At 38.9% G+C, this 16,112-nt stretch overlaps 1 protein-coding gene across 4 annotated transcripts in view; it reads left to right on the plus strand.

Annotated features, from left to right (window-relative positions):
• Positions 1-16,112, plus strand: part of ZHX3 (zinc fingers and homeoboxes 3) — a 134,102-nt gene that overhangs the window by 62,420 nt on the left and 55,570 nt on the right. For all 4 annotated transcript variants that reach the window (XM_061210250.1, XM_061210249.1, XM_061210248.1 and 1 more), the window contains exon 2: positions 11,522-11,624. The gene's annotated coding sequence lies outside the window, so the exon portion shown is untranslated. The remainder of the gene's footprint in view (positions 1-11,521; positions 11,625-16,112) is intronic.

The following is a 16,112-nucleotide window of genomic DNA, read 5'->3' on the forward strand; positions in this document are numbered from 1 at the left end:
CTTATCTGGCCCCCATTTCTTGCCCGGGTCTATTTTTTCCCCTTGCCTCCTTATTTTTTGCCCTCTTCAACTTAAACTATCTGGTTAAAAACTAGACCTTCTAACTTTGCCTTAGTTAGCATTCCCTGCCAAGGCACTGACCCTGAGCACCTGCCAGAAGATATTTTTATTGCCTTTGGTTTTATTATAGATGACAAAATACATGGAATTGGATTTCTTTTTCCCAGGATTTGTTTGCTAGTTTATCTCAACACCAGATGGTTTTTTCTGATTGATTTATTGTTATAGGCAGTTTGATTCTTAAAGGCTTTTTTGATCTTACTGGAGCACCTTGGACCATGAGTCCCATGTGACCCATATGTTGAGAGGAGGTATAAATGGAAGCTTCAAAAAGTTGACACCAAACATGGGAACTGAAGCAATCGTTACACCTCAGACTAATAGTCTACTGGTTTTAAGATGACTTTTACTTTGGGGAATCTATAAATTCTTTGAAATTGCTACTCTTAGAAAAAGCCACAGTTATTTTTCCTGGGCTACTATATTGTCTTCAGTTCTAATTTTGACGGTGAGTGCAAAGAACAGATTGTGTCCAGCCCAAGTTACATTTATAACTTCAAACAATTGTTCTCTCATAGTCTTTAGCAAAAATTTTTTAGAGAAAAGACTTTTAAAGACTTCCTCCCCTCCCTCCCAATTATAGTTGATACTTTAAGCTCTAACTAACCAAGGGTGTTTGAGCACAATTTTTGGCAAAGTAGCTAATGTTTCACGATCATTTTTTTTTTTATTTGAACTATATGAAAGAGAGCTCATGATACCATTCTATGAAGTCTACTAAACAACTTACTCTTATCAGGGAATATACAAGATTCATGTGTGTCAATTCCTCTACTAGGAACTGAAGATGAAAATTAACTGTAAATCAAGGAAATGAAAATCCTTGAGTTCTAACCTTTTGCATAGACAAAAGCAAACGGCAAGACCCTGAATAGTTGACATTCCTTCTCTGGAATATGAATACTGAATACTCTCCGTGGTAAATATAAACTTCATATTTGTGACTTACTCCAGGCTGTACTTAGTAGATTACCTAGATATACGTAGACAGACAACTAAAGGAAGTTATGTCATTACTTTATCAAGGACATTTTAAGGTAACTTAAAATTATGTCATAGAATGGAAAGATATCCCATGTCCATGGACTGGAAGGCTTGATATAAAGATGGCAATACTACCCAAAGTGCTCTATGGATTTAATGAAATCTATCCCAAAATCCAGGCAGCCTTTTTTGCAGAAATGGAAAAGTTGATCCTAAAATTCATATGAAATTGCCAGGGACTCCGAATAGTCAAAACAATCTTGAAAAAGAAAGATATAGTTGAAGGACTCATGCTTCACAATTTTAAAAAAGCTACAATAGGCCTCTCGCCTTCTGAGATGGCCCACACTCTGTCTATGGAGTATGTTTCTCCTAGGGCCATTCTCGCCTTTTGAGATGGACCGGATTCTGTCTATGGAATGTGTATCTCTCTAAATAAATCCACTTCTTACCTTAAAAAAATAATAATCAAATAATCAAAACAGTGTGGTACTGGCATAAGGATGGACAGCATAGATCAATGGAATGGAATTGAAAGTCCAGAGGTAAACCCATTTATCTATAGTCAATTGATTTTTGACAAGGGTACCAAGTCCATTCAGTGGGGGAAAGGACAGTCTTCAACAAATGGTGCTGGGATACTGGATAGCCACATGCAAAAGAATGAAGTTATATTCCAGCCTCACACCATATACTAAAATTAACTCAAAATGAACCAAAGACCTAATTGGAAGAGCCAAAACTCTTAGAAGGAAACATAAGGGTAAATATTCATGACCTTGAATTTGGTAATGGATTCTTAGAAATGACACTAATGGCATGAGCAACAAAAGAAAAAATTAGATACATTGGACTTCATCAAAATTTACAACTTTTGTGTGTCAAATGACATTATTTTTTTTTAAACATCTTTATTGGAGTATAATTGCTTTACAATGGTGTGTTAGTTTCTGCTTTATAACAAAGTGAATCAGCTATACATATACATATAGCCCAATATCTTCTCCCTCTTGAGTCTCCCTCAAACCCTCCCTATCCCACCCCTCTAGGTGGTCACAAAACACTGAGCTGATCTCCCTGTGCTATGTGGCTGCTTCCCACTAGCTATCTGTTTTACATTTGGTAGTGTATATATGTCCATGCCACTCTCTTACTTCGTCCCAGCTTACCCTTCCGCCTTCCCGTGTCCTCAAGTCCTTTCTCTACGTCTGCGTCTTTATTCCTGCCCTGCCCCTAGGTTCTTCAGAACCATTTTTTTTTTTTTTAGATTCCATATATATGTGTTAGCATACGGTATATGTTTTTCTCTTCCTGACTTCACTCTGTATGACAGACTCTAGGTCCATCCACCTCACTACAAATAACTCAATTTCGTTTCTTTTTACGGCTGAGTAATATTCCATTGTATATATGTGCCACATCTTCTTTATCCATTCATCTGTCGATGGACACTTAGGTTGCTTCCATGTCCTGGCTACTGTAAATAGAGCTGCAGTGAACATTGTGGTACATGACTCTTTTTGAATTATGGTTTTCTCAGGGTATATGCCCAGTAGTGGGATTGCTGGGTCGTATGGTAGTTCTATCCTTAGTTTTCTAAGGAACCTCCATACTGTTCTCCATAGTGGCTGTATCAATTTACATTCCCACCAACAGTGCAAGAGGGTCCCCTTTTCTCCACATCCTCTCCAGCATTTATTGTTTGTAGATTTTTTGATGATGGCCATTCTGACTGGTGTGAGGTGATACCTCATTGTAGTTTTGATTTTCATTTCTCTAATGATTAGTGATGTTGAGTATCCTTTCATGTGTTTGTTGGCAATCTGTATATCTTCTTTGGAGAAATGTCTGTTTAGGTCTTCTGCCCATTTTTGGATTGGGTTGTTTGTTTTTTTGATATTGAGCTGCATGAGCTGCTTGTAAATTTTGGAGATTAATCCTTTGTCAGTTGCTTCATTTGCAAATATTTTCTCCCATTCTGAGGGTTGTCTTTTCGTCTTCTTTATGTTTTCCTTTGCTGTGCAAAAGCTTTTAAGTTTCATTAGGTCCCATTTGTTTATTTTTGTTTTTTTTTCCCATTTCTCTAGGAGGTGGGTCAAAAAGGATCTTGCTGTGATTTATGTCATAGAGTGTTCTGCCTATGTTTTCCTCTAAGAGTTTTATAGTGTCTGGCCTTACATTTAGGTCTTTAAACGATTTTGAGTTTATTTTTGTGTATGGTGTTAGGGAGTGTTCTAATTTCATTCTTTTCCATGTAGCTGTCCAGTTTTCCCAGCACCACTTATTGAAGAGGCTGTCTTTTCTCCACTGTATATTCTTGCCTCCTTTATCAAAAATAAGGTGACCATATGTGCTTGGGTTTATCTCTGGGCTTTCTATCCTGTTCCATTGATCTATATTTCTGTTTTTGTGCCAGTACCATACTGTCTTGATTACTGTAGCTTTGCAATATAGTCTGATGTCCAGGAGCCTGATTCCTCCAGCTCCGTTTTTCTTTCTCAAGATTGCTTTGGCAATTCGGGGTCTTTTGTGTTTCCATACAAATGTGAAATTTTTTGTTCTAGTTCTGTGAAAAATGCCATTGGTAGTTTGATAGGGATTGCGTTGAATCTGTAGATTGCTTTGGGTAGTATAGTCATTTTCACAATGTTGATTCTTCCAATCCAAGAACATGGTATATCTCTATCTGTTTGTATCATCTTTAATTTCTTTCATCAGTGTCTTATAGTTTTCTGCATACAGGTCTTTTGTCTCCTTCGGTAGGTTTATTCCTTGGTAGTCTATTCTTTTTGTTGCAGTGGCAAATGGGAGTGTTTCCTTAATTTCTCTTTCAGATTTTTCATCATTGGTGTATAGGAATGCAAGAGATTTCTGTGCATTAACTTTGAATCCTGCAACTTTACCAAATTCACTGATTAGCTCTAGTAGTTTTCTGGTAGCATCTTTAGGATTCTCTATGTGTAGTATCATGTCATCTGCAAACAGTGACAGCTTTACTTCTTCTTTTCTGATTTGGATTCCTTTTATTTCTTTTTCTTCTCTGATTGCTGTGGCTAAAATTTCCAAAACTATGTTGAATAATAGTGGTGCGAGTGGACAACCTTGTCTTGTTCCTGATCTTAGAGGAAATGCTTTCAGTTTTTCACCATTGAGAACGATGTTGGCTGTGGGTTTGTCGTATGTGGACTTTATTATGTTGAGGTAAGTTCCCTCTATGCCTACTTTCTGGAGGGTTTTTATCATAAATCGGTGTTGAATTTTGTTGAAAGCTTTTTCTGTATCTAATGAGATTATCATATGGTTTTTATCCTTCAATTTGTTAATATGGTTTTATCACATTGATTGATTTGCGTATATTGAAGAATTCTTGCATTCCTGGGTTAAACCCCACTTGATCACGGTGTATGATCCTTTTAATGTGCTGTTGGATTCTGTTTGCTAGTATTTTGTTGAGGATTTTTGCATCTATGTTCATCAGTGATATTGGCCTGTAGTTCTCTTTCTTTGTGACATCTTTGTCAGGTTTTGGTATCAGGGTGATGGTGGCCTCGTTGAATGAGTTTGGGAGTGTTCCTCTCTCTGCTATATCTTGGAAGAGTTTGAGAAGGATAGGTGTTAGCTCTTCTCTAAATGTTTGATAGAATTCTCCTGTGAAGCCATCTGGTCCTGGGCTTTTGTTTGTTGGAAGATTTTTAATCACAGTCTCAATTTCAGTGCTTGTGATTGGTCTGTTTATATTTGCTGTTTCTTCCTGCTTCAGTCTTGGAAGGTTGTGCTTTTCTAAGAATTTGTCCGTTTCTTCCAGGTTGTCCATTTTATTGGCATAGAGTTGCTTGTAGTAATCTCTCATGATCCTTTGTATTTTTGCGGTGTCAGTTGTTACTTCTCCTTTTTCATTTCTAATTCTATTGATTTGAGTCTTCTCCCTTTTTTTCTTGATGAGTCTGGCTAATGGTTTATCAATTTTATCTTCTCAAAGAACCAGCTTTTAGTTTTACTGATCTTTGCTATTGTTTCCTTCGTTTATTTTTCATTTATTTCTGATCTGATCTTTATGATTTCTTTCCTTCTGCTAACTTTGGGTTTTTTTTTTGTTCTTCTTTCTCTAATTGCTTTAGGTGTAAGGTTAGGTTGTTGATTTGAGATGTTTCTTGTTTCTTGAGGTAGGATTGTATTGCTATAAACTTCCCTCTTAGAACTGCTTTTGCTGCATCCATAGGTTTTGGGTCGTCATGTTCTCATTGTCATTTGTTTCTAGGTATTTTTTGATTTCCTCTTTGATTTCTTCAGTGATCTCTTGGTTATTTAGTACTGTATTGTTTAGCTTCCATGTGTTTGTATTTTTGACAGATTTTTTCCTGTAATTGATATCTAGTCTCATAGCGTTGTGGTCGGAAAAGATACTTGATTTGATTTCAATTTTGTTAAATTTACCAAGGCTTGGTTTGTGACCCAAGATATGATCTATCCTGGAGAATGTTCCATGAGCACTTGAGAAGAAAGTGTATTCTGTTGTTTTTGGATGGAATGTCCTATAAATATCAATTAAGTCCATCTGGTTTAATGTATCATTTAAAGCTTGTGTTTCCTTATTTATTTTCATTTTGGATGATCTGTCCATTGGTGAAAGTGGGGTGTTAAAGTCCCCTACTATGATTGTGTTACTGTCGATTTCCCCTTTTATGGCTGTTAACATTTGCCTTATGTATTGAGGTGCTCCTATGTTGGGTGCATAAATATTTACGATTGTTACAGCTTCTTCTTGGATTGATCCCTTGATCATTATGTAGTGTCCTTCTTTGTCTCTTGTAATAGTCTTTATTTTAAAGTCTACTTTGTCTGATATGAGAATTGCTACTCCATCTTTCTTTTGATTTCCATTTGCATGGAATATCTTTTTCCATCCCCTCACTTTCAGTCTGTATGTGTCCCTAGGTCTGAAGTGTGTCTCTTGTAGACAGCATATGTACGGGCCTTGTTTTTGTATCCATTCAGCCAGTCTGTGTCTTGTGGTTGGAGCATTTAATCCATTTACATTTAAGGTAATTGTTAATATGTATGTTCCTATTACCATTTTCTTAATTGTTTTGGGTTTGTTATTGTAGGTCTTTAACTTCTCTTATGTTCCCTGCCTAGAGAAGTTCCTTTAGCATTTGTTGTAAAGCTGGTTTGGTGGTGCTGAATTCTCTTAGCTTGTGCTTATCTGTTAAGGTTTTAATTTCTCCGTGGAATCTGAATGAGATCCTTGCTGGGTAGAGTAATCTTGGTTGTAGGTTTTTCCCTTTCATCACTTTAAATACATCCTGCCACTCCCTTCTGGCTTGCAGAGTTTCTGCTGAAAGGTCAGCTGTTAACCTTATGGGGATTCCCTTGTATGTTATTTGTTGTTTTTCCCTTGCTGCTTTTAATATTTTTTCTTTGTATTTAATTTTTGATAGTTTGATTAATATGTGTCTTGGCGTGTTTCTCCTTGGATTTATCCTGTATGGGACTCTCTGCACTTCCTGGACTTGATTGACTATTTCCTCTCCCATATTAGGGAAGTTTTCAACTGTAATCTCTTCAAATATTTTCTGAGTCCCTTTCTTTTTCTCTTCTTCTTCTGGGACCCCTGTAATTCGAATGTTGGTGCATTTAATGTTGTCCCAGAGGTCTCTGAGACTGTCCTCAATTCTTTTCTCTTTATTCTGCTCTGTGGTAGTTTTTTCCACTATTTTATCTTCCAGGTCACTTATCCATTCTTCTGCCTCAGTTATTCTGCTATTGATTCCTTCTAGAGAATTTTTAATTTCATTTATTGTGTTGTTCATCATTGTTTGTTTGCTCTTTAGTTCTTCTAGGTCCTTGTTAAACGTTTCTTGTATTTTCTCCATTCTATTTACAAGATTTTGCATCCTCTTTACTATCATTACTCTGAATTCTTTTTCAGGTGGACTGCGTATTTCCTCTTCCTTTGTTTGGCCTGGTGGGTTTTTACCTTGCTTCTTCATCTGCTGTGTGTTTCTCTGTCTACTCATTTTGCTTAACTTACTGTGTTTGGGGTTTCTTTTTCGCAGGCTGCAGGTTCGTAGTTTCCGTTGTTTTTGGTGTCTGCCCCCAGTGGGTGAGGTTGGTTCAGTGGCTTGTGTAGGTTTCCTGGTGGAGGGGACTGGTGCCTGTGTTCTGGTGGATGAGGCTGGATCTTGTCTTTCTGATGGGCAGGACCATGTCTGGTGGTGTGTTTTGGGGTGTCTGTGGCCTTATTATGATTTTAGGCAGCGTCTTTGCTGCTAATGGGTGGGGTTGTGTTCCTGTCTTGCTAGTTGTTTGGCATAGGGTGTCCAGCACTGTAGCTTGCTGGTCGTTGAGTGGAGCTGGGTCTTAGCATTGAGATGGAGATCTCTGGGAGAGCTTTTGCCGTTTGATATTACATGGAGCCGGGAGGTCTCTGGTGGACCAATGTCCTGAACTTGGCTCTCCTACCTCAGAGGCACAGGCCTGACACCCTGCCGGAGCACCAAGACCCTGTCAGCCACACGGCTCCACACTCTGGAAACCCATACTCCAGAGGCCCTCCTTTCGATGTGCTTCCTCTCCCCGCTGCATAGGTCCTAACCAAATGACATTATTAAGAAAGTGGAAAGACAATCTACAGAATGGGAGAAAATATGCAAATCTGAGAAGGACCTAGTATCCATAATACATTAAAAAAAAAAACAAACCTCTAACAACTCAACAGCAAAAAGAAAAACAACCCAATTAAAATATGGGCAAAGACTTCATTGGACATTTATCCAAAGAAGATATACAAATGGCCAACAATTATATGAAAAGATGTGCAACGTCATCGGTCATTAAGGGAATGCAAATCAGCCACAATGAGATACTGCTTCACACCCACAAGGATGGCTATAATTTAAAAACATCCCAAACGGAAAATATGAAGTGTTAGTGAGGATGTTGGACCCTTGTGCTTTGCTGGCGAGAATGTAAAATTGTGTAGCCACCGTGGAGAACAGTTTGGCAGTTCCTCAGAAAGTTAAATATAGACTTACCATATGACCCAGCAGTTCTACCTCTGGGTACATACCCCAAATAATTGAAGACAGGTATTCAAACAAGTACTTGTACACAGATGTTCCTAGCAGCACTATTCACAGTAGCCAAAAGGTAGGAACAACCCAGATGTCCATCGGTGGATGAATGGGTGAACAAAATGTGATTTATCCATACAATGGAATATTTTTTAGCCATAAAAAGGAGTAAAGTACTGATGCAGCTATAATGTGGAAACACCTCAAAACATCATGCTAAGTGAAAGAAGGCAGGCACAAAAGGTCACATATTGTGTGATTACATTTATGTGAAATATCCGGAATAGATAAATTCATTGAGACAAAGAGCATATTAGTGGTTGCCAGGGGCTGGAGCAGGGGGAATGGTAGTGACTGCTTCATGAGTACAAGGTTTCATTTGGGGATGACGAAAATGTTTTGGAACTAGATACAGGTGAGGGTTGTACAGCACTGTGAATATACTAAATGCCATTGAATTGTACTCATTAAAATGGTTAATTTTATGTTATGTGAATTTTCCCTCAAATTTAAAAAGTTGCATCATATAGTTTTTGTGATCTCATAAATAACTGTGGCTTTGCTGTCATAGTTACCTTGTGACTGTTGGAATCCATGTGCTTTGTAGCATTAGTACATTGGGAAAGTTCTTTCCAGCTGTGGGCAAGAAAACACGAAGACAGATGATCCCAAGTGGGTTTCTTCGTAGAATAACAATTAAGGAATATAGCCTTTTCTTTTTTACTTGTGGAAGCTGTTAAAACTTCTACCTTGAGTGGGCCCTTGGTTGTTTTAAAATGTGATCTGGACTGATAGGATTTGGTCTCTTCATTTAATTTGAAAAAGCATGTTTAAAATAACTATATTATTTGGAGGTGGAGCAGCTTTTGGTTTTATGAAAATTAGGAGTAATTTTTAAAGAATGTGAGATATACATATGGAATTGCAGTAAGGTTTTTCTGGTGGTTTGCTGTGTTGCACTGCTAGAGACTTCTGTGACACTTTCGAAAGCCATTACGAGTGCTTTTTAGTGTCAGTGGAATTGGTGTCAGGAATAAGAAATTTTTTTTTTCAGATCAAGCACATCTTGTGCAAAAACTAAAAACCTTAGTTTCTTATTTTAATCTTATACCTGTTTTGTTTTTTGAAGGAGGGACTTTAGGTTAGATTCTGACAAAAAGATCTGAGCTTGAGAAGGGCATCTTACTCAGAAAGGTAGAAGTGCTTTGCCAGTGATCATGAAGCTTTTCTTTATGTATGGAGTTGATGCTTCTGCCTCAGGGTCATGCTCCTGCCCCTGTGTTGTATGTGGACTTGTTTCTCAAGCAGATGTTATTTATGCTAGTTGTCTTGCACGCTTCCACCTGGCTCCTCTTATGACCCACAACGTGCCATCCAGGCTAAGGGTTTGCAGACTTGAAGCAAACAAAGCGAAGTGGTTTGCAGTGGATTGAACCCAAAGCTTTTGGCGTCATTAGCATCGGGTCCCAATCAACTGAACTAGAGAGCAAAGAATAAATGCCTTGCTTGAGTGAGGGATTTGAAATTTTAAAGTTAGAAGGGATCTGGTAAGCATGGCAAAATATCTAGAATAAATGTAATAATCTGAAGTAGTGGGTGAATGTAAGCAGCTGAAAATCATGATTGCTTCTGAGTTCCACAGAATTAGGAAGAGTTCCTCTCTGTGATGTTCACTGGATGATTTTTTAAATTAAGAAAAGGTCAGTTTTTTAAGTGGTGGAGAATTTAAAGTTTTTAATAAATTATTAATTAGGACAGTTTTCCAACAAGAGCTAATTTAGCTATTGAGCTACTACTGTACCATAAGAGCAATAGAAGAAAGTGAAATCGGTATATGAGACTACAGCTTCCTGCAAGATCATGTGTGCCCAGGAACCCCTGCCTGTGAATGGCAGCATATAGTGCATTTCCTTGCACAATTTTCTTAACCTTTCTGTGCTTTCGTCTCCTCCTCTGAGCAATTAGAATAATAGAATCTACCTCATAGGGTTGTTATAAAGGTTGAGTTAGTTAATGTAGTTAAAGCTCTTAGAACAGTGCCTGACACAGAGTAAAAACTTGACAGGTGTATGCTAAAGACATAAGAATGATGGGGAAAGAGCACTCGGAGCTGCGCTGGGTCTTTCTTGCGGCGTGCGGCTTCTCTAATTGTGACGCATGGGCTTAGTTGCCCCGCGGCATGTGGGATCTTAGTTCCCTGACCAGGGATCGAACCCACATCCCTTGCATTGGAGGGTGGATTCTTAACCACTGGACCACCAGGGAAGTCCCCAGGGTGCTTTTTTGAGGGGCAAACTTGTTTACATTCAGATACTCATAGCCCTGACTCTCTCGTGTACCCATGCACCGTTCGAAGTTCTGAGACCCTCTGGTATACTCACTTGAGGGCCATTTTACTGGGCATCTCAACCAAAGAGAATGCTTTGGGAAAGAAATAAAGAACTCAAAAGCAGTGGTTTTTCAACTGCTTCCCAAGTAATTTTAAGATCATGTGAAGCATTTCTGGTCATTTGTTGAAAACAGTTACTGTCTCATTCATTCATCAAGAGCTACCATGTGTCTGTCATTGGGTAGAATGGGATGACATAGGGATAAGGGTCAGAGACAAAAGATGAAGACAACATAGCTCCTTAGCCCGGAACTCAGTCTAGACCATTTTTTTTACCTCTAGAATCCATGTCAGGAAAACCCCAGGGCTTTGAATGGAAGAGCATCAGAAAATAGCACATCCTTAATGGTACTCACCCTTGAAGTTGTAAGGCTACGCATCAGTTAATTTTTTAAAATATTATTTAGTTATTTATTTATTTGGTTGCGTTGGGTCTTAGTTGCGGCAGGCGGGCTCCTTAGTTGTGACATGTGAACTCTTAGTTGTGGCATGCATGTGGGATCTAGTTCCCTGACTATGGATCGAACCTGGGCCCCCTGCATTGGGAGCGAGAAGTCTTAACCACTGTGCCACTAGGGAAGTCCCACACATCAGTGAATTTGATCATTTCTGCTAAGCCATCTCAAACTTAGCCAGGAGAGAAAGATGGAAACTCATTGGTGGAAAGAGATTTTAATGAATCATCTTGTTCTGATCTATCATCAGAGACAATCAAGTTTGCCTTTTTTCCATTGATATCTTTCAGTTACTACTAGCATTTTTAATCATTTAAAATTGCTTGTTTGTATTTTAGTGCCCTCTTCTTACTCTCCCCACCCCCTTGGTTTTTCTGTTTGTGTATAGTTCTGGTGAAAATGAGTTAGGAAAGGAGATTGATGAGATTGGATAGCTCAGCATCCTAGAATACACTTTATCTCTTTTCTCATGAAGTGAGGATATGTCGCTTCTTTTGCAGGACTGGATACAACTGCAGAAGCAACAAGTGAACCTTTAAAGATGCATATGAGGCTGCACAAAGAGAAGAGAGAAACTGGAGAAACCAAGGAAGTGAGGAAAAAGTATGTTTCCTGGGTAAATAGTACACTTCTGAATTTAGGTTTCTTGCCATATCAATTACCATTACTTTGTCATGCCTAAGTCTTTATGGCTGTATTTAATCTTTGTATTGCTGTTAAACATTCTTTATTTTCTCTTTCCTTGATTTTATTGCTGAGCTCTTTGATCAAATGATTCTTTTAATCATTTGGATTAATCTAAAAATATCTGTATTGAATATACAATTTAGGTGACTTCTTAGATCACTTGATAGGAACCTGTTATATCTTAGGTTGACCGCTGGGTATTATAAAAGTAGAGTTGTGTGTTGTGTCTCTTGTGATGTGCAGGTTTAGTTCAAGGTCAGTTTTTTAGTCTGAGTGCAAAACATACTTCTGCTTTATTAAATGACTGACTTGAAAAACACTGGTTTGAATACCAAATTATCCAAGCCATGTTCTCAGGCTATAGGATGTGTGGTACTGCTCTCTGGACTATGAAAAGTAATACTACAGACAAAGCTGACTGGCCAATAATTAATGTAAATAAGCATAGCCTCCCCTTGATGAACTAGATGTGCCCTAGTAAAGTTATATACTCATATATGTATATACATATACATATATACATATACATATACATATATGAGTTGGGAACTCAGTTTATTCTGTTATTGAGCCACTCACAGCCTTAGATTTTGAGGGGTTTTGTTGTTAAAGTTTTTTAAATAAAGGAAATTTACTACCTTATTTATCATTATAAAGTTAAGAACCTTTCTGAGTAGAACTTTTTGGAAAGAAAGGGGAGGAAATGGAGTCAGGGTCATTGCTGGTATATAATGGAAGTTCTGTGCACAGCAGCCTGACTTGGACAACTCCATGGCAACATCACTCCCTCCCCACAAGCCTGGGCCACCCAGCCCATGGGAATTTCCTCACAACTGTCACTTGTGGAACTTCCTGTCTCATGGTGGATTGTGGCAGGCCTACTGTTAGATAGAAGGTATATTCCAGTTTTCTCATTCTTTAACTTTGAGTTGGAAGGTGGAGTAAAAACTATTTAATGGCCTTGTATATCAATCCTCTAAACTAAAAACGGCATAAGACAAGTTTATTACAAGTGCACTTGTGCACACATTTTCTAGTGCTCACCTTCACACCGACTCTGCGTCAGTCACACTGATCTCCTTACGGTTCTTCAGTCAGTCGTGGAATCTTCTCCTCCCAGGTAGCCACGTGGCTCCTGGCCGCCTTCTCCTTCAGGTCTCTGCTGTGGGGGCAAAGTGAATGTGAAGGCCAAAGCCAAATTGGAATCACCAGGAATTTTCTGTGATGTCAGTCTCCCTACCTACTCCCTGGCAGCACTGAGCCACCTCGCCTAGCTCCAGCTTCCCTCCTTTCTCCCACTCCACTCTTCCTACCTATCAAATGTGATGTTTTGTTTATTCTACACATCATGCTTTTTCTATTTCACCTTTAAGATCTTTTAAAATTAATCTTTCACTTTCAAAGGCACATACCATTTGACTCAGCAATTGCATTTCTAGGAATTGATCTCACATGTGACCTCACACAGATATGCAAGTAATCTTGAACCTCCTCAGCCTCTGTTAAATCTTCATGCATGCTTCTGATTTCAGTAGCACTTGGACTGAGACTAATTATCTCTTGCTGCCACTGTTCCGTTGTTGCCATGGGTCATGTCCCCGTCCAATAACTTGGGCGGCTGCCTGCCTCTTTGCCTGAACTGCAGTGGACTGGAGACTCTGGCACAGGAGCTAACTATGTCCCCTTTCGGGCTTCTTCTTTTGCACTCCTGTTGCCTTACAGCAATCTTTCTCTTCCCATTTGCGAATATTACAAATGGTTTTGCGTTGCGTTTTTTAGACACTTAGATAATTACGTATAGAGTAGTGGTATCTCGACTTAGCTGCACATTAGAATCAACTTAGAAGCGTTATAAATTACTGATGTCTCGTCCCACCACCAGAGATGCTGAGGCAGTTTGTCTGGGGTGAGTTGTAAGCATTGGCATTTTAAAAATCTGCCAGGGTGATTTTCACTGCGGTCAAGTTTGAGGACCAGAAATAGTGTTGATTTTTCTATACTGGTGATGACTTTGGTCACTTTAAGCTCATCGTAACCATTTAAGTGATTCCTTTGGGTTTGCAAGTTACAGTGGTGTTATATATATTAAAAATTTTGCCTCTTCCTTTATTGTATTTGTATTTCTTATTCGTTTTCATGTTGCTTTGTATTGGAAGGCACTTCTGATCCTGTATTAATTAACAGTGATGATAAAATGCTGCTTCACTTTGTGCCTGTTTTTAATGACTGCATGTCTCATTTCTTCCTTGAAGTATACTGCTGACATTTGGTTTTAAATAGATACTCTAAAAAGGGTAAGAAAGTATACCTTTATTATTAGTTTTAGAATTTTGAAATTAAGAATATCTGTTGGAGTTTAACAAATGAATTTTTGGTATCTGATGACATGACACAATTTAAAATTTTAACCTATTCCTAGATTCTATTTACTGTTTTTTTTTTTTTTTAATTTTTGAGCATAAATTTTAAGTACGCTTCATCTGTAGTTTTCTCTCTTCATTTTCTCTGCCAGTTTTAGAATTGGGTTCATAGAATGAACTAGATAATCTATATCATGACCTTTTTTAGATATGTTTTCAATAATATGTTTTGTTTGTTTCTGGAGAGTTTGAAATGATCCACTAATAAACCATCAGGGGCGAGTTGCTTTGGGGGCGGGGGTGTAGTTATTTATTTTTTCAAAGATGTTGGTCAAGTATTTTAGAATCTTTGTTTTCTGACAATACTTAAAGCAATGCTTGTCCTCTGTTCTTTTTTTTTTTTTTTAATTTCTTTTTTAAATAGTAATCTTTTATTTATTTATTTATTTATTTTAATATTTATTTTTGGCTGTGTTGGGTCTTCGTTTCTGTGCGAGGGCTTTCTCCAGTTGCGGCAAGCAGGGGCCACTCCTCATCGCGGTGCGCGGGCCTCTTCACTATCACGGCCTCTCCCGTTGCGGAGCACAGGCTCCAGACGCACAGGCTCAGCAGTCGTGGCTCCCGGGCCCAGTTGCTCCGCGGCACGTGGGATCCTCCCAGACCAGGGCTCGAACCCGTGTCCCCTGCATTAGCAGGCAGATTCTCAACCACTGCGCCACCAGGGAAGCCCTGTTCTTTTTTTTAATAGTCTATACATTTCTTGTGCAGTGATTTTGTTATATTTTCTAATTTCATTATTATTTCAGAGCTCTGTTATTTCAAGCAGAATGTTGTCGGATTTTGTCTTCTGTTCAACCAATCTTGAAGATTCTATAACTTATGTGTGAATTTAGCATCCTTAATTTATGGTTGCTTTTGCATTTGTTATGTTTTCTATGTATAATTCGTTTCTTAATTTTTGTATTGCTTAGTTGTCTCTTTCCTGTTACGCCTTCTGTTTTATGGAGTGTCCTTTTTTTTTTTTTTAATAAATTTTATTTATTTATTTATTTATTTTTGTCTGCGTTGGGTCTTTGTTGCTGCGCGCAGGCTTTCTCTAGTTGCGGCAAGCGAGGGCTACTCTTCGTTTTGGTGCGCAGGTTTCTCATTGCAGTGGCTTCTCTTGTTGCAGAGCATGGGCTCTAGGTACGTGGGCTTCAGTAGTTGTGGCACACGGGCTCAGTAGTTGTGGCCTGCGGGCTTTAGAGCACAGGCTCAGTAGTTGTGGCACACGGGCTTAGTTGCTCCGCGGCATGTGGGATCTTCCCGGACCAGGGCTCGAACCCGTGTCCCCAGCATTGGCAGGCGGATTCTTAACCACTGTGCCACCAGGGAAGTCCTGGAGTGTCCTTTTCTTCTTTTTAACTTTAAGACAAAATTTAAACATGAACAATTCTCTTAGTGCTAAAAATAACATTTGTTCCCTAAATTTATTTACTATCATCAAAGCAAAAGCAGGAACTTTCCTTTCCTTCCATATAAGGAAACTCAGTTTCTCCCTGTTTTGGCATCCCCTCTTCGTACTTCTCATCTACCCCAGATATTTTTACCCTTCACATTTTACATTTGTTCTGTGAGGTGCAGTAATTCTTCTAGGTTTCAGCCTGATACTCATAAGTATTTTGTTATTCTTGATTAAGTTAGTTAACAACCACTTAAGCCTCACTCTGAGCTGGACAGACACTGAGCTAGGTGCAGTAGATACAAAGAGAAAGGTAGCTCTGTCCTTGCCTTCAAGGTCCCTTTCTGGTTGAGGAGGTGGCATGCATGCAAACCCACAGTGGCGAAAGATGTGATGTGTCAGGTGTCCTGGAGACACAGGGAGGGAGGGGATGATGTTTGGTGAGTCAGCGAAGGCATCCTGAATGCTGAGTGTTACTGTGCCAGTAGGGCTTTGTGGGATAGAGGATAAAGTGAATGGGCAAAAGCCTGAAGGTACCTAAGTGGCTGGAGATGAGACTGGACAAAGGGATGCTGGGGCCAGATTGCGAAGCACCTCGAATGC

The sequence above is a fragment of the Eubalaena glacialis genome, chromosome 13 (genome assembly GCF_028564815.1).
Source record: "Eubalaena glacialis isolate mEubGla1 chromosome 13, mEubGla1.1.hap2.+ XY, whole genome shotgun sequence".
NCBI classification, from domain to species: domain Eukaryota; kingdom Metazoa; phylum Chordata; class Mammalia; order Artiodactyla; family Balaenidae; genus Eubalaena; species Eubalaena glacialis.